The following is a 19042-nucleotide window of genomic DNA, read 5'->3' on the forward strand; positions in this document are numbered from 1 at the left end:
AACTTGCCTCTAGCTACTTGGGTTATGTGTGGGCACTTTAATATGGTTGAAGTGTCCTTTGACAAAGACGACATTCTACCATTTTGTTGGATAGCTGGGGAAAGAGAAGCCTGGTATTACATGCACAATAAATTGAGCCTTTTTGATCTCAATACCAATTGCCACTAGGACAGTGGGGTTTGGCACACTTGGTCCAACTTTTGAGCTGGCTCTAACTGTATATTAAAATGTTTCTATCGTGCTATGATCACTACGCAATCTTTTTTCTCTTTTTCTAAGGATCAAGATTTGCCTATCATTCCCCTACTAGATGTGATGTTATCTGACCACTCCCTTATATTTTTTGTAATTTCTTAGCAAACTACTATCCCCAAGGTGGCATAGTCTTAGTTCTTCCTCAAAATGTTTGTTCTGTTGCATGCTTCCACCATCTCACACATCCAATGTGTCTGGAATTTGGAGCCACGTTTGCATTCCCTAAGGGGATGGATTCAATGGTGGAATGATGCCATTACCAGCACTACTCGGTTCTTGCGCATCTATGGGTGTCAGCAGGCTATATTTAAAAAATATTCTTATGAGGCCAACACCCTTTCCCTCAAAAAAGCCTCTGAGGCTCTCACCTTCAACCCCTTTGATGTGCATCTGCAAATTCAACTTGCCAAGCTTCACCATGACAAGCAAATTGCTGACAACTATGCTGCCCAAGGAGCCCAAATCAAGGCCCATCTCCACTGGTTGGAGGTTGGCGATAAGGCCTTGAAGGAGTTCTTTCAGGATGTCCGAGCCCATCATACCAATGTTGGGATTAAAAAGATCAAAAAGGGAATGGCTATTCTGTCCAACCTCCTTAACATCTTGCAAGCATTTGTTCATCACTATGAGAACATCTTTTCTTCAAAGGGAACTTTAGTTGCTTAGGAGGAAGCTCTCAAAATGTGTATCTCTGTTACTCCAAACTGCCCAACAGTTGAGCAACGTTCTTTCTATGAGCAACTTCTTTCCCTCAGTGACCTCAAAGAGGTAGTTTACTCCATGCGGATGACAAGTCCCCTGGGTGTGATGGATTTTCTTATGAATCTTACAAACACCTCTAGGAGCAAATAGGTCTTGCTCTGCACAAAGTCTATCTCGAAGCATATCATTCTAAAAGCTTAGGAGCAATTATAGATAAAGGGAATATCAAAATTCATACCTAAAGCTAGTGATCCTGAGGACATATGCAATTGGAGGCCCATTAGCCTTCTAAATGTGTCTTATAAGATCATTACTAGGGTACTCTCTCTTAAAATTAGGCATATGTTACCTTTAATTGTGTGGCCTGAGCAAATTGGCTTCTTCAAGTCCAGATATATTCTTGACAACATAATTGCTGTCTAGGAAGGTATGGAATGGGCTCGCAAGTCCAAGCAATAGGCTATCTTTTTAAAGATAGATTTTGCTAAAGCCAATGATCGCATTGAATGGCCCTTTATCATGGCTACGCTTTAGGGTCTGGGTTTTGGTCCCAATTTCTTTCAGTCCATAGAGATGCTCTTTGGTGATGCTAATGCTTGCATTACCATCAATAATTTGCAATCTAAGGCTTTTGGACTTTTTTGTTCAATTAGGCAAGGTTGCCCTTTAGCTCCAATGCTTTATGTCCTTGCTGCTAAAGGTTTTGGCTATTTGCTAGCTAATTCTGTGCCTTGAGGGCTAGTTTGTGGCATCTCCTTGCCTGAATCTTCCTCCCAATTAGTCAATGGTCATTTTGTTGATGATTCCTTTCTTACTCTTCTTGAGGATGAAGAAAACATCCAAAATGCTTTAAATTGTCTGGACACCTTTTATCAAGCCTCTGGCTCTGCCATTCAATGGCATAAAATGCTCTGCTACCGTCAGTCATTCTTGCTAGCTCCACCTTGGCTTAGTCAGTTTGAGTGGAAATGGATTACTCATAGGGAAATCTTCCACTTTATTGGCATTCCTTTTGCCTTCCAAGCTTCTCCTATGGAGCTTTGGAATGCTGTGCTTGCCAAGATTAGCAAAAAACTCAAATATTGGATCACCAAGCTACTTTCTCTTGCTGGTAAATTTTAGATTTGTTCAAAGATTTTGGCAACCACTCATGTGTACTACTGTTCTTGTCAGACTCCCTCCAAAGCTTCCTATCTTAAGCTAGAACATTTGCTCTGAGATTTTCTGTGGGCTTCTAGTTTTGATTAGCATGGTTTTCACAGAGTTGCTTGGGATTTTTGTTGTCTCCCAAGAGAGTCTGGTGGTCTTGGCCTACTTTTCACTCGAAAATAGGGCCTTACTCTTTGTGCAAAATGGGTTATCTGAGCTATTTCTGGAGATGAAGCTTGGAAGATTTTGGTTTGGCACTGTATTTCTTCCAGCTTCCCTATTAATAGGCATGTGTGGAAGGGGATTGGTTTTCAAACCCTTCTCATCATGCATGAACCCATGGCCATACAGGGCTCCTTTGTTATTAAGAGCATTTGGAAAGCCTGAGAAGCTATTAAGCCTTAGCTTCATTGGGCTAGAGATGAGTTTTGCAATGGCTCTCCTTGAATCAACAGAACATTTGGTGGTCTCCCCTATTTATCATTCAAGGTACTCCTCTTGCCAAGACTCAAGGTGTCAGTGCTCTACATTTTTTCAAATGAGGCATCCGAACTCCTAAGGATCTCTTCTCAAGAGTCACCATGAGTTTTAGGTCATGGGAAGATATGCAAGTCCAGTGCCGCCTTGTTAGTACAAATCAATCGACTTTTGACCTTCTGCTATCTTCCATCCCTGTACACCTAGTTCATAAAGTAGGTATTTAGACTGTTTTTCCTTGGTGGCATGATTGGAAGTGGTATCCTACCACTCCATTTTTTATTTACAAGCCCAATATGGGGTATTGATGGCTTTCACCCCATCTTTCAATGGTGGACATGCTTAACAAATGCTAGCATTTGTAATCTTCACTTTCTCAATGGAGAAAATGTTTTGATACCATTTGGAGTGCTATTATAGCACCCAAGATTGCCCACTTTGCTTGGTGCCTTGCCTTCCAAGGTCTTCCCTTGGGGCCTCGGCTCAAGCACATTCGAGTTCCTAATCTTAGATGCCCTTTCTATGGTCAACTAGAGTCCTTTTTGCATATATTCTAGTTTTATAAGCATGCTCAAAATTATTGGCACTAGATTCATGATTATTTCAAGCCTTTCAGGCCCAAACCATTTTCATGGCACATGATCCTGCTAGGAGATTCCCCCAGAATTCCTTGGAAGTTCAACCAGATTTGGCATACCTTCAAGATGGAAATTTTGTTTTTTTGGTGGAAAGATAGGAATGTTGTTCTGTTCACTCACAATTTTTTGGATGCTAACATTGCTATGTACACTAAGCCATGCATTTGTAACAATGTTATTATGCAGATCTAGGTGCAAGCTAATAAAGTTTCCCTAGAAGTTGCTCACCTACAGGAGTTGTTAAATCACTGGGGCAATGCTCCTTGCACTATTGCCAGAGTGCCTCCTGATGCTTCGGCTGCCTCGTGGCCACCGTTCTTGGTTCTAGTCCTTAGGCTGCCACTTGTACAACCTGTGCTCTTAGGCTTCTCACCAGCGCTCTCCTAGTGGTGGTGATTGTGGATGGAGGCGCCACTCTGATTCCCCACCCTGTGGTGGTTCTGGCTAGTCCTCGACTCCTCCTCTTGGTCCTCGGCGGGCGTAGTTTGGAAAGTATCCTCTCTTGGCTTTGGCGATTTCTCCTTTGTGGCCGAAGCTTAAAGATGTAGAGACTGCCACTGATCCTGCTACTGCTGATGACGACTGGACTGTTCCCAGCCCACCCCACAATCCCACTGATGCATGGGGTTTTCCTGACAAAGATGATCCTCCTCCCTCGGTTGGCACTGCTGTGGCCCCCTGAGGTTGCTTATTATGTGTCTTTTTTTTTTTGATGAATAATTGTTGTTTCTGGCTGAGGCCATGTTATTAAGTCCGGCTTTGGCCGTGTGAACTCTTTTGCAGGGTGATCTTTTATCCCCCAGCCTCTTTTTTGTGAATTGTATTCTTAGTATATTTTTATTAATAGAAAGAGACTATTCATAAAAAAAAATAAAAAATTTAATAGCCGAACAGTTATATGAACAGTCAGAAATGTCTCGATGTACCATGCCAATAAATAGGTACACCAAGTAATAAGCAAACAAACTTTTTTCAACATTAGTTTACTTCCTGTGAGAAATGGGTTCTCCAAAGGCAGTTGCAGTAAATATTGATTTTGCACTTTCGATCATGAATATGCTTCTGGCTCGAGGTTAGTGTCTCCCTCACTTTCATTTTATTGAATAAGCCTGATGTTTGATTGGCATACATGATTTGTACAGTGATGGAATTAACTGTTGATTGTATTCTTGGAAGCTGCCAGTGGATTTTTGTGCTTTTGCAGTGTCCTCCTCAGGAGTTCGCTGTGTGCTAGAGAATAAATACACCTCCACATCCACGTCACCCCAATGCCCATCTGATTAAACTGAGATTTACTTAATATGCAAGGAGAATTATTTCAGTAACAGTCATGAAAAATGATTTTATTAATAGAATCTTGGTTAGCTATTGATTTAGAATTCATTTATTTTTTCGAATTTAAGAAAAAATTTAGACCTTTGTGCTTCTTTTTATGAAAATATATAAATAGGGTTAGTTAGAACAAAATGTCAGCAACATGAGGGATGATTAACAACAGAACACCGAGTAGATAAACAAGAAATAAATCATACTTTTATAATAAAATTTCATTGGGAAAATGTTTTTTTACTAGGAATATGAATCGAAAGTGGGTTGTAAAGTGTATAATGTTTAGGAAGTTTATAAAATTAGAAATTTATTTTATAATATGTACATTACTAAGTGATCTATCATCAAGAAGATGAAATGTTTATATTAAAACTCAGAAAAACAAACACCAACACTACAATAAAGGGACAGCTAAACTAACTATCAAAACAGACAGAATACATATCTCAGAATACATATCTCTTCAAAGAACTATGAAATGGATCTAAAATTTGAAAGAACTGAAGGTGTCCCAACTTTTTTCAAAGAATCAGCCTCAAACAAAATACACTTAATCATACCTTCGTGATTGTTCTTTGGATATGTAAAAACATGCAATATTATATATTTGTGTTGAGTTTTTTATAATGTGGATGTGCATTGCAGCCTTCTGGTATCAAGGCAGACTAGATAATTGAATGGATTGAGAGCAAAGAGTGTCTGGATTATTGTGGTTTATCAAGAACGTCTGTGGACATGTCCTCTGATGATCTCACTACCAATCGTCAATTCACTTCGAAGTTATGCTCAGATAGTTGTCTAAAGAGTTGCCCCGGTATTATGGAACTATACTTCAATCTGGCTGAAGGAGAAGGTAAGTCATACATTTAGTACATTGAACAATTATAACATTCTCTCTGTTGTTTCATTTACTATTTCATTTCATCTAAGCTGAATATTTTGTGTTAATGATCTACTATTGAGAGGAATATACCTTCCTAAATTTTGTGACGCACCATGGGCTTCTCTTTCCATTTCTCATGCAGCAGATGCACCATTGTCTTCACTTTCTCTTGTAGCAGATGCACCAGAGTCTTCTTTTTCTCTTTCCCACGAAGCAGATGCACCATAGCCTTCTCTTTTTCTTTCCCATGAAAATTTATCACCAACCTCATCATAACTCTTCATCCATGAAAAATTGAATGGAATCGCCCAGAGTTTCTTAACTCGTCAATTAATATCTAACTAGATAAAGTAGTATAGAATGGAATAATGAGCTTCTCGACCCCAATCTGTAACAGTCCAAAGAATGTGAAACTGAAAATATAAAATGAAGGAGCAAAAATATAAAATGCTGAAACTATTGATTCAGATCATTCGGATACACACAGACTTGATTCTGAAAATGTTATTGAAACAATAGTGAATAATATACTGGAATGATATGAATAATATTGAATAATACTGAATCATTACATTGATGTTTGGGCATGTTTATATAGTTTTATTTTCCCTTACAACAACTGCTTACGGGAATAACTTTTTCATTTATCTAACCTAAACACAAAAACTAATCTAATTAATGTAATAAACCTAACATTCCCCCCTTATTACATTAATTCAACAATCATTCTTGCTTATTTAGAAACTAACCTAATTAATGTAATAAGTCCAACATTCCTAACCTAATTAATGTAATAAGTTCAACATTCCCCCCCTTATTACATTAATCCAATAAAATTGAAAAGCCTTCACCAAAATGATAAAATTTGATGAAGCTCCTTCACCAAACTTTGAAAGTAGTCTATAACTTCAGATTGCAAATCCTAATCCTGAAGTTGAGCTCCTTCACCAATCTTTGAAAGTAGTTTGCAACTTCAGATTGCAAATCTTAATCCTAAAGTTGGGCTCTTTCACCAATCTTTGTAAATAGTCTGCAACTTTAGATTGCAAATCCTAATCCTGAAGTTGAGCTCCTTTACCAATCTTTAAAAGTAGTCTGCAACTTCAGATTTCAAATCTTAATCTTGAAGTTGAGCTCCTTCACCAATCTTTGTAAATAGTCTGCAACTTTAGATTTCAAATCTTAATCCTGAAATTACCCTCATATCCCAACTTTAGACTATAAATCTTGAAGTTGGCCTCATAATAAATTTTTTTCTACCTTCTTACACAACAAGACATAGTTTCGTCCAAAATTTCACGTCTTTATGGAGTGTGCCTGATGCCTCCTTTAGTGTTGCACATGAGACACCTTTCCTCTGAAAGTCCACATCTCCTCCGAGTGTGTCTAATGCCTCCTCAAGTGTCATAGAAACAATCACCACTAATATGTCTGGACGTCTTTCCTCCGAAAGTTGACATCTCCTTTGAGTGTCTCAAATGCCATTATTGAAATCGTGCCCCCCCTTACCCAATAGAAGGACAATCATGTAGCCAAGCCCCCTCTTTTCTTCAGCGACACAAATCTATCAATTCCCCTCTTATCTTTAGGGAGGTATTGGCCAAGCCCCAACTTTACATGGACACAAATAGTGGCTTCTCATGTAGTAATCATCTCTAAGTGAGAAGCTAGCTTGAGATGATAAAAATCCTCCAACCTCCATTTCCTCCAGCCTCCTATTTACTTCTATTCTTTATAGCAAAGAACTTGTAGCTTTTTCACCAATCCACATACAATATCCCATAGATTTTTTTCAACCAAAAGAAACTGTATCTTAATTTTCCATATGTAGAATTCAAAACCTTCAAACTTAGCAATAGTAGACATTTTATCCATTTTCTTCTTGATTGATTTGAAAGAAAATCAAGCAACTTAAATAAAATGCACAATATAAAAGTGAACATTGCTTACAAATTAAAATGCATCCAAGGCTGTAGGAAATGGTTCTCCAAGAGCATATGAACCAAAGCAACTTACAAATTATGAAAGGCCAAGAAAAATCTCAGAATCATTCCTCTTACATTTATAATGAATGCAATGCTGACTTCACTGTTGCATAAAAACATTATAGTCACTACTGGGCACAACACATTTTCATTCATTAACTCTCCTTTGCCTATATACCTTGCTTTGATACCACTGTAACAGGCCCAAAGAATGTGAAATTGAAAATATAAAATGAAAGAGCATAAATATAAAATGCTGAAACTACTAATTTAGATCATTCAGATACACACAGACTTGATACTGAAAATGATACTGAAACAATATTGAATAATATACTGGAATGATATGAATAATATTGAATAATACTGAATCATTACATTGATGCTTGGGCATGTTTATATAGTTTTATTTTCCCTTACAACAACTGCCTATGGGAATAACTTCCCAGCAACTATATATTGAACTAATTTCATTTATCTAACCTAAACACAAAAACTAACCTAATTAATGTAATAAACCTAACATTCCCCCATTATTACATTAATTCAACAATCATTCTCTCTTATTTAGAAACTAACCTAATTAATGTAATAAGTCCAACATTCCTAACCTAATTAATGTAATAAGTTCAACAATCTACATTATTGCATTGATTTATCTTGCCCTCGTTCTACCTTAGTACCTCCTGAAAAGTTTGTGATGCCAATAAAGTTGGCCATTTTCAAATGATCAATATGCTTATCAATAAAATGATTCAGTTTATATTTATTATTAGATATTAAGTATATGAATCAATTAAGAAATAAGATGTTTCAGAGTAAATATTTTTTGAAAAATGAATAAAAGATCTTGTGTGAGTATATATATTATGATAATTTACTATATTTTATATTTTTTAGTAAGTAAAATAATGTTAAATATTTAAAGTTTAATATTTCTTGTTATAATATAGAGTTATTATAATCATAAGTTTTATTGATGTTATACTTTAAGTTTATTATATGTTTTGAATAAAATCATTGATATTTTTTTTTTTTGAAAGTTGTATATATTAATATTATAAAAGAAATTAGTAGAAAGTTGTTTTTATTTATAATATATGTATAGACATTGAAAGAATTAGGAGAACCATATTATCATGGACTTAACTGCTAGGGGTGAAAAGACCCATAGACTCTAGACACTATGTGAACTTCTTTGTGCTCATGAGCATAGTTAGAAATCAACAACATTTGGTAAGTTTCTATATTCTTTAGCTTCACCTCACCTTGACATTATAAATTATATCTCTCATAAAATGATATTGCACATCAATGTGCTTGGTCATGACATGAAATGTTGGGTTCACTACCTAGATTGGATTCTAGATGTTTTGTAGGCATGAGTAGATGCCATGTACTTTACCTCTATAGTGGACAAAGAGATCATATCTTGTCATTTACTCATCCAATTCATTGTAGCACCAAATAATGTGAATACATATATGTTATTGGATCATCTTCTATCAAGATCTCTAGCTCACTATAAATCCACATAGCCTCAAATATTTAAGAAATGCTCATTTCTTCTTCCACAAAAAATATATAGAGTATGCTGACATACCCCACAAGTATCTAGAAACTCTTTTTATGCCATCTCAATGTCATTTTCATGGATCAAACATGAAATAGAAAAGATCTCCCACTACTCGAGAAATTTCCAGTCTTGTACAAACCATGACATATGAAAAACTTCCAACAACACTCTAATATGGTACTTGAATCATGTCTTCCATCTCTAACAGTGATGTAGGACATTGTGAGTAAAACATGTATCTCAACCATGTAATATTTTCTAGATGATGCCAAAAATATAGTTGGAAGTTATCTAGATGTTAGCTCCTTTGAAAAGAAAAAATTATTTGTCAAAAGATGTCTTCTCCATAGTACATTATTAGAGGGCCACTTTTTGAGGTTATATGACACATTTCATGACAACTATAAGGGTCAAAAATAGGTAATAATACTTTGGACATGAGAGAATATTTTTAACCTGGCTCATGCATATCTCAGGAAACACAAGTAAAATATGTATAACACATTGCAAACAACTTTTTGAACATGATAATGTAGAACCACAAGTTGTTTTGATATTGTGAGAAGTCTATAAAAGGAGGTCCTAGGGAGGAGTTTGAATGTCAAATTTTTTTTCCAAGATCAGGTGCTAGAAGGTTGCATGTGAAGTTCCTCTAAGATTGAGATGAGGTGATACTCTTGCAACAACTTGAATTACAAGTGTGTTTTAATCTTCTATTGATATGATATAATACATTATGAAGGTATTACATTGTGGAATTTCTTTCATCAAATTTTTCTCACAATAATCATTATGTTATATGTTTATTGTTATTTCATGTATGCTTTTATTTGTCTCTTGAAAATTTTAAAATTCTAGACTACAGATCATTTTGGTAGATTTGGAGCTGTAAAAATTCTTGTGGAATCTAGAGAGTAGATTATTTTTATATGATTTGGCACCATTTATTTTGAGGGCATTCATATAATATCCAAGTAATCTTACGTCTAAATTTCATGTTTCTCTTATGTAAATTATGCATACCAATCCCCCCTTCCATCTTACCATAAGTTATTTCTTGATGAGAAATCAAAGGAATCTTTGCTTCTCCATTCATGTTGCTATTCTAAAGGAATCCCCTAATGATCTTCTCTAGTTGTTGAACCACACTACAAGGAGATTGAAGAATAGAGAAATAAAAATTGGGGATAGTAGCAAGAACTAATTTAATCTTTAAGACTCTACCAGATAGCGATAACCACCTAATTTTCCAAGCCCCAATTCTAGCTTTGATCCTATAAATAACTGCGTTCCAGTATAAAGATTTATTAGGGTCCATAAAAAGGGGGCTGCCAAGATAAGTGGAAGGTAAATTACCCCTTATGAAATCTATAATTTTAGTTATTACTAATGAAATATCTTCACTCACTTTAAAAAAGAAGATTTTGGACTTAGCAAGATTGATTTTTTGACCTAACAATATAGTGCATAGGTCTAACACACTTTTGATATGTGTCACCTCCAAGACACTATCATATCCAAATAAGAGAGTACTATCAAAAAATATAGAATGGGTAATTGAAAGTTATGCCCCAACAACTTGAACTCCTGTCCATTTGCCATGGTAGTGATAATACAAAATGATCTTGCTAAGAGCTTCCTCCATAATAATGAAGAGGGCAAGTGATAAAGGACCACTTTTTTTGACCCCTTGAGAAGAGATGAAAAAACCTAAGGGGGAACCATTGATGATGACAGAGAAAAATGTGCCAGATATACATTCTTTGATCCATTTACACCATTTTTTTAGCAAACCCAAATTTTAATAGGACTTCTAAAAGAAAAGACCAATTGAGGTTATCATATGCCTTCATCATATCTAGGTTGACTACAAAAGATTAAGTATTGCTTTCATTAATAGAATGCAAAGATTCATGCGTCAAAAGAGCCCCTTCTGTTGATGTCTTACCAAGAATAAATCCTTCTTTCTTAGGATAAATTATTCTCCTGAAGATTGGTTACAACCACATATAGATGATTTTAGTGAAAATCTTGTAGATAGTGTTGCAAAGAGAAATAGGCCTTAAATTGGTAAAAGTATTGGGTTTTGTAATTTTATTGATAATTGTTGTATATTTTGCATTAAAAGTCTTCAAAATGGTCGCAATCCTTCTAGATTCTTCCAAATCTCATAGAAGATCCCCACCCAATGATATTCAAAAACTTTTAGTAGAAAATAGCAATGAAGCCATTTGGGCTAGGTGTCTTATCAAGTTGAAGAGAGCAAATAATTTCATGAATTTCCTCTAAAGAAACAGGTTTCATTAACAAAGCATTTTCTTGAGAAGTAATCATATTCAAAATAGTATTTGGCAATTCATTAAGATTTTCATTATCATTGTCATCAAGATGGGAATGGGGAGGGTCTAAAAGATTTGTAAAGAACTTCACACCTTTTTGTTGTATGCTCAACATCCCTAATAGAGAAGATAACATTATTTAGATGAGACATAATTTATTTTTGTATTTCAATCTCTCTCTTTGAACAAGAGTTTATGATATTTTGGCCTCCAATATTTTGCCTCCCTATTACATAATTCAATCCACTCTTCTTCTTTAGACTTATGAATTTTAAACTTAGTATAAACTAAACCCAACTCAATAATCTTCTCATCAATAGCTCTTCAAATTTTTTTTTCACCACTTATTTTTTGAGAAGAAATATTTTAAAAACCCAATTTATTCCATAATTTGATTTGTCATTTGATATATTTGAATTTTTAATGTAATTGAAACATTTTTGTACCTTATTCCCAAGGGCACAAATCCACCATTGCCTAATCAAGGGTAGGAAATGATGATGATAAAACTACATGCTCTTGAATTTAAAGGATGATTTTTGCCTAGAAAAGAAAAGTGAATCAACAATGGAAACATCTAGGAGGAGTGGAAAGTGATCCGACCTAGGATAATCTAGTATTTCAAATTTAATAAAATTACCATTGAGTTTTCAATCTTGAGATAGAAGAAACCAAACCAACATTTTTGAAATTTGTAGGAAATTATCTTGCTTATTAGTGCACATAAAAATACCGTTAGTTGGAATAGAATAAAAGAGACTATTATTAACTATGAAGGCTTCAAAATCTTTCATTACCTTTCGAAAGGAGAAAAATCCTTCTTGTTTCTTCATATAATTTCTGATTGCATTAAAATCTCTCCCAATAATGAACTTATGGGATGACCATTTCCTAAGTATGCTTGAGATAAAATAGGTCAAAGTTTTTCTTTCTCCAAAATTGAAGACAGACCATAAAAAATGATTAAAAAGAAATGGATCTATCAAAATAAAAAATTAAAAACTTTCCACCCCTAACTTTGACTAATCTACTTTCATGAGATTTATTTTGGGTTCCATAGGGTTGTACTTCCTTTAGAAGCACACAAAGTCTACATTTGCACTAACTTCCATATAGACCATTTAGCAATAGTGCTCTCATAAGATGCATCTGAAAGTTTAGTCTCTAGAATTAGCACTATATTAGACTAAGAAGAATTGATGTGCTTGAATCTACCACTCTTGTCAGAGTTTTTTATGCCTCTAACATTCTATGATATAATCTTCATACTCCCTCGGGAGAACACTTTGTTCTCCTTATTGATCTTTTAATGGATTTAGGATTCTCTATTGACTTGTCAATGTGTCTATCTCTTCCCACCACTTTAACTTACATGCAACTTTAAGCCTTCTAAAATTTATCATCCAAGGATGATTGAACTCTAGCTGCTATATCCTTCTTGGCTTTGGTGCTCTCTGATTTTCTTCCTCTAGTCTTGAGAGGAGACTTTAGTAATGGAAATTACTAGTGATTGATGTAATGATAAATTTTTGGAGAACTAAAATCCAATCATTTGGTTTGCATATTCCTCCACCCCTAAGTGTTTAATGGATATAGTATTAGGTACAAGCTCAACTATCACATCTAAAAAACATGCCATTTCACTCACATTCTTATAATCTACTAGATGAACTACTAGATGTTGACTGGGAGAAGACTTATATGTTACATCTCCAAACATTTCCTCCAAGTTAATAAGATCAAACTACTTTGATACAATATATTTAGCTACTTCATCTACAAGCATATTTAACTCTTCATCTAATTTTTTATCCAAATAAATGATAGCTAATTTAGATTAGTTATTTTAGCAAAAAATGGATCTTGAAACATTAACTAACGTATAATGTCATTATGACGATTCTTACAAAATTGAATAAAAAGTACGGTTCAATAAAAATAGAACCATTTGAAAGGGAGAGATATGTTGATTCTTGAAGTTAGCCTAATTCCAAAAAATACCTCTACATGTGCCATAAGAACAAATTCATCCTTAAATTTTTGTATGAACTTTATTCCTTGATAACCTTGAGATATCTTGGCAACCAATACCCTCCATAAATTTCTCTCCTAATGAATTTGAGTATCTTTGTCCTCCAAAAGTACTGCAGTTCTTGTTGTTTCCTTTGGCTCCTTACCAAGACCTTGGATTCTTTGTATTTGATTTCCCTTCACATAATCACAAACTATATTGGGAAGAATTGAATCAACAATCCTAGAATCTTGTAATCTCTTATAACACATCTAATGTCCCCACAATCCTTGACTAAATCCTTTGGAAAAAACTTGAGATTGTTTGAAAGAGAATTTGGAAGGTTTTATTCAATGATCTTAATAAACTATAACAAGATATTGGTTGAAACCCTGACAATCCACATTATAATGACCAACATAGTGCGAAAAAGATTAAACTACCTTCGCATCCTAGACTAAAATCTTTTGATCTAGTGAACCCCATTTAGAAGGAATGGCTATGGCCAGGGGAAGTGAAAGAGATTTATTAAGGAGAATGCAAATCCTAATAGGTAAATGGACATTTTAAAATGGCATGAGATCAAGCTTAATGAAAATACCCATTTTATTATCCAAAATTTGAGCAATATCAGGGTCTCTATATTCCAATGGCAGATCAGGAAACAAAATCCGGTGAGGTATAAATCCACAAGCATTTTGATCAATTTTAAAATTTGGATAATAAGCCATTGTGACCATTCCACAACTAAAATAAAACAATCCCTTAAATTTGTAGACCAGATGTCTAAATCTAGGAGAGAAAAGAGAACTATGAAGAAAGATAGATCCTGTTCATAAAATAATACCTCTTTTGATCCATTCCAATTAGATGAAACCCAGTCTTAAATCTGCGTTCAAGACATGGGAGTTAAAATTTTAAATATAAGTGACAATTACCTCAAGAAAGATACATGTGGTGAGATTAAATCTTCAAGAAGTTTAATTTCTAGACAACCCTAGTGGTTCAATTTTGAGACATTTACTAACTCTAGCACCAATACCAGCATCTTTATTTAACAAATCCAAGTAGATAACTTCCCTTGTTCAACTACTGATTCTCCTTTTCTATTCCCTTTCTATTTTAGTGCTTTGAAGCATTTCAAGAACTCTTGTTTGGATTGGAGGTAGGTCGCTTTAGGGAACCCATTGGGAGGTGATTAGCAACCAGATTCTTGGTAGTTGCCAATGAGCTTTCTCCTTTCTCAAAAGTGGAAGATCCTCCAAAGGTTCTTTATGGACCAGCTTCTTCTTGATCCACACTTATACTTTCCCTAAATATTTCTACTCTTCCTTATCTTGAACACACATGTCAAACATAGGTTGCTTTGGTTACTTGCAACATTGCCCATGATCTATAAACAAATCTAGACTAAATGCAGAATTGAATGCTTAATTAAAAACACAACCTAGCAAAAGACTTATTATATTTATACATTAATGAATTTAAGCATTAAAAACTTTAGGTGAGAAAATAGAATTGAGAGAGAAGAAGATAGAAAGTGCAAACAAAGTTTGATTTTGGAGTTCGCCACAAATGTGACTACATCTCTAGGTCAACTCCAATAGAGTATGACCGATCCAATTAATCTCCAGAAATTAATTAAAATTATGCACCAAGACCATTTCTTCTAGCACTTCGATGGAATAACATTTCTCTAAAGTATGAAAATGGCTCCAATAATCTCCTAGAAAAATCTCACTATTCATTTTAATAAAACTTCACCAAGACTGCCTTTTTTCAAGTCTCCTACCCCCTCTTTTTATACATGAAATTAGCCAAAGTTAAGCTAAAACAAAATATGACAATTTTAGGGCCTTTAACAAATTTTTTTTCAAAAATACCTCCTTAGCCTTTTTACAAGATTCAGCTATATCAATTTGTGGGGTTAAAAATTAGCAAATAACCCCTATTTGCTAAAGTAGGCAAAATTTAGTTAAGGGTTAAATAAAGTATGGGCCGAAAAATTTCTAAGTGCTATTAATAGCGCAATGGCCAAATATCATTTTAAGATGTTGGTGATTGGGAGTTCAACTCCCGTTGACCCTCCTTTCTACCGTTGGTGCCTGAATAATGTTTAAATTAAATTGTGCGCCCAACAATAGTAAATGGAACATGTTGTCTATGGGCAAAGTAGGTTGGATTTGTTGGTGGAGGTTATGGGTGCAAAATGCATCCAAAACCATTTATTTTTAAATTGTCACCATGATGTCATGATGATGTCATCAAGATTCAAATGACATTTTTACCTCCAAAATTCAAATTCCCATAACTTTCACATATGAAGTCCATTTTTGATGAAGTGAATGTCATTGAAAAGATCTCAACGATATCTTTGATTTGAAATCCATTGTTGACCACTTTTGAGATGGTCTAACTTCACCTCTTATCTAGCCCTCTAGTTTGCCTATTGACCAAAACTTTGACTGAGCGTAACTTTTGCATTCAGACTCCATTTTGGTTTGTTCAAGTTGTGTTGGAATTAGGATGTCGAGATCTTTCTAATGGTGCAAATTTTGGAGAGAAATGAGACACTTCAATTTTCACTAAAAATATCCATCAGATTTGCCCAAAATTGAAGCACAAATTGATAAAGAAATGCTTACTAGGTTGTACTAATTCTTTCATATGAAATATCTTAGTGAAAGGATCAAGATAGTGTTGGACTAACCAGCAACGTTCCCCTTTGGGATTACATGGCTTAACCACCTCCTATATACTATAAGTCTAGTGGTTATACTGAGTATTAACAGGTCGATCTTTTGGTGCAATAACAACTCTAGCTCGTAACAAGTGGTATCAGAGCTTGGTCACAGATTCAAATCTCCTTGGGTAACACTGAGGGGGGGATTGTTGGACTAATCACCAACATTCCCCTTTGGGATTCATGACATGGCTTAATCGCCTCCTGTGTTCTATAAGTCTAGTGATTGTATCAAGCATTAATACATCGATCTTTTGGTGCAATGACAACTCTAGCTTGTAATAGAGTGACATTGCCAACATCTAATTTTCTTCTCTTGAACCCTCCATTCCTAAACTTCTTAGCATACCTATCTATCATAGTTTTCTTTATTTTATAAAATAGTTAGTATTACTTATATTTTTCAATTTTATGAGTGCAATCATAGTAATGACTCAGAACTTGTCCATTCAAATTCCTTTGAAAGAGTCTCATGAGATACATGCCACTATGCATGAAATTCATACTAAGAGCATAAAATTTCTGAACATGATCATTTAGATCCCCATTGCCATTGTATTTACCATATTTAGGGATCTTGACATCTCATGGAAAAGGCATCATGTAGAGACTCTTATCTAAAGGAACCATACATATGGAATCAATGAGTAAAGACTTAGGCTTTTCCTTTTCCTTTTCCTTTTCCTTTTCTAGGCATGCGAACTTGTTTTCAAAGTCTTGAACTTTCTTCCTTATGATTTTAGTTTCAATGGGTTATCTCTTTTGAATGATCCTTTCAACATCAAATTCATGTTGTATTTTTCACCCTCTTGAAGAAAACTACGTGAATAAGAATAGGTCTATGAAGGTAGTCATCTTGTTGAAATTTTATGAGGTCATTGCTAGTAAAATTGAAGGTTTTCCATGGTGAAAATGTAAAGTTGGTGACATATAGCCCTCAAGATGAGATCTTGGAGTCATTGGAGGAGTGTTGTTCCCATTGTTCTCAAAGTTTACAATAGGATTCCTATAAGTAGTGTTAGAATATTGGTCCTCAAAGATATTAGTGTGATAATTTCCAAGGCCATGAGTATTAGCATTATGAGTGTTATCTTCTCCAAAAACATGACCATTCATCCTAGAAGCCACTTTGTCTTTTTCTTTTTTAAGTATTTCTTGTTTGTTTTTATAGGCTTTCATCTCTCTTTCTATTTGTTCTCATCTAAATGAAAATATTTTTTCTAAGAATTAGTTTCTCTCTTCCCTATTCATGGTGAAAGACACACTCTGATGTAAGAGCATCCAATAGCTTAAGGGAAATCCTATAATCACCCAAAAATATTATTAGTGTTAGCTTTTGTTTAATCTATTTGTACTTTTGGATACCTGTTCAGGCCAAATAGAGATGCCAACTCTCATAGTTCCACTATTAGATTTCTGAAATAGTGTTTTCAAGATCCTCAAGATACGTCCCAATGTAGAAATGGGTTATTTTTTAATAGATTAACAATTATAATTATTCAAAAGGTGTAAGTTGGAGGAATAATTGTACTTGTAATTTAAAGCACTCTAGAAAAAGAACCAGGTTGAAAGGCTTTACAGTTTGAAAGTTATGATAGTTTAAGTTGCATGGAGACCTCCTAAAAATGCTTCAAAATTATATTTGAGACACTAGATGGTCTTGTATGGGCCTGAGAAAAGGGGGATAAAAGAAATTTGTCTACAATAATATAGAGCGATTAGAGGGGCTTCAAAAAATGTAAACAATTCATCAATCCAAGCCTCAGATCAAAAGTTATACCTCCTAGAAGTTGGACTACCATTTCTAGATTCTTCTAATTTTCCACAAACTTTTGACATGACTTATAGAACCTTTTTCTTTAGTGTTGGATTAAAAATTGAATATCCTAAAATTTAGTCCTAACCCTAAACCTAATTTGGGTTACTTATGGTCATTTATTGCATTGTAAAGGCAATTTTTGTGGAGTTTGGGAGAAGGTACTATGAGAAGGGTTTTATTATCTAGAATATGATTATGCTATAAGCCCATAGGGAATATAGAATTTTTTTTCATAATGTAATGAATGTACTAGAATATCATTTATGATAATTAAATTCTACTTCCCTATTGTGTTTATCTTGTCTTAGGTTGTGTCATCATCAATTGGTACTAGAGTGGGAGTTCTTGAGTGTGTCAAAAAAGTGCCAACTATCAGATAGTGAGACCATGTCTCCATGAAGAGAGAATGGTGGAATGGTCAGAGGTGTTCCCCTAAGGTTAGAACTCTCTAGAGATAAGTTTAGACATTTCAATAGGAGATCCATATAGGGATTAATATTGCCATAAAATAAAAAATGAAATGGTTTGCAGGAATGAGAAGGAGAAGAAGGAAAAGTCTTGAACCAAGTGGAGGAGAGTTTTTTTAGGGACATTTCCAAGGTAGGAAAAATACTTAAACTTGAGATCAAAATGTTTTTGGGAAATATAAACCAAAATGAGTTGATCAACTGGATCATTGAGCTAGAGGAATATTTTGAGTATAATGATATTTAGAACCTTGATAGGGTTAAGTTTTCAAAGTTTGGACTAAAGGGCCATTCAAGGATATGGTGGCAAGTGATTAAGTTAGAGAAAAATAAAAGAGGGAAAGAGAAAATCACAAGATGATATTACATTGTGGATAAACTAAAGAAGTAGTTCATTCCTCTTGACTATGAGCTTGATTTGTTCAAGAAGATGCAAGGGTTAAAGAAAGTAGACAAATCTATCTAGGAATATATAGATGATTTTTACCGAGTCCTTATGAGGATGGGGCATGCAAAAGAAAACAAGAAAAATGTCACCCATTACCATAATGGGTTAAGACCTAGCATTCATGAAGAGCTAAGTCCAGTTAGAATGACCAAAATTAAAGAGGCATACTCATTTGCCTTGTGAGTTGAGGAGGAGCTAACCAAAAAAATTGATGGACCAAA

The sequence above is a fragment of the Cupressus sempervirens genome, chromosome 7, assembly GCF_028749045.1.
Source record: "Cupressus sempervirens isolate cs-2001-9-10 chromosome 7, ASM2874904v1, whole genome shotgun sequence".
Classification (NCBI taxonomy): Eukaryota; Viridiplantae; Streptophyta; class Pinopsida; order Cupressales; family Cupressaceae; genus Cupressus; species Cupressus sempervirens.